Source organism: Tupaia chinensis, unplaced genomic scaffold, assembly GCF_000334495.1.
Source record: "Tupaia chinensis unplaced genomic scaffold, TupChi_1.0 Scaffold000468_1, whole genome shotgun sequence".
Taxonomy (NCBI): domain Eukaryota; kingdom Metazoa; phylum Chordata; class Mammalia; order Scandentia; family Tupaiidae; genus Tupaia; species Tupaia belangeri.
Genome location: NW_006159977.1, coordinates 328,547 through 329,357, shown reverse-complemented (window position 1 = coordinate 329,357; position 811 = coordinate 328,547). Strand labels below are relative to the sequence as shown.

At 67.9% G+C, this 811-nt stretch overlaps 1 protein-coding gene across 3 annotated transcripts in view; it reads left to right on the top strand.

The window, feature by feature from the left end:
* The window catches only part of SYTL3 (synaptotagmin like 3), an 87,632-nt gene that overhangs the window by 85,741 nt on the left and 1,080 nt on the right, over window positions 1-811 (top strand). The window lies entirely within an intron of this gene.

Sequence of the window (811 nt, the reverse complement as noted above, 5' to 3'; positions counted from 1 at the left end):
GGGACCCCCCCCCGCCCCGCCACCCCTGGGCCCACACCCGCACACACAGCCCTGTGACCACACACCCGCACACACTGTGACCACCACACCCGCACACGCCAGCCCTGTGACCACCACACACCCGCACAGACAGCCCTGTGACCACACCCGCACACACAGCCCTGTGACCACACCCCCGCACACACAGCCCTGTGACCACACCCCCGCACACACAGCCCTGTGACCACACCCCCGCACACACAGCCCTGTGACCACACCCCCGCACACACAGCCCTGTGACCACACCCCCGCACACACAGCCCTGTGACCACACCCCCGCACACACAGCCCTGTGACCACACCCCCGCACACACAGCCCTGTGACCACACCCCCGCACACACAGCCCTGTGACCACACCCCCGCACACACAGCCCTGTGACCACACCCCCGCACACACAGCCCTGTGACCACACCCCCGCACACACAGCCCTGTGACCACACCCCCGCACACACAGCCCTGTGACCACACCCCCGCACACACAGCCCTGTGACCACACCCCCGCACACACAGCCCTGTGACCACACCCCCGCACACACAGCCCTGTGACCACACCCCCGCACACACAGCCCTGTGACCACACCCCCGCACACACAGCCCTGTGACCACACCCCCGCACACACAGCCCTGTGACCACACCCCCGCACACACAGCCCTGTGACCACACCCGCACAGGCCAGCCCTGTGACCACCACACCCGCACAGACAGCCCTGTGACCACCACACCCGCACACATCCCCAAGGCTCTCCAACTGGGAGCCACCAGAGAGAAG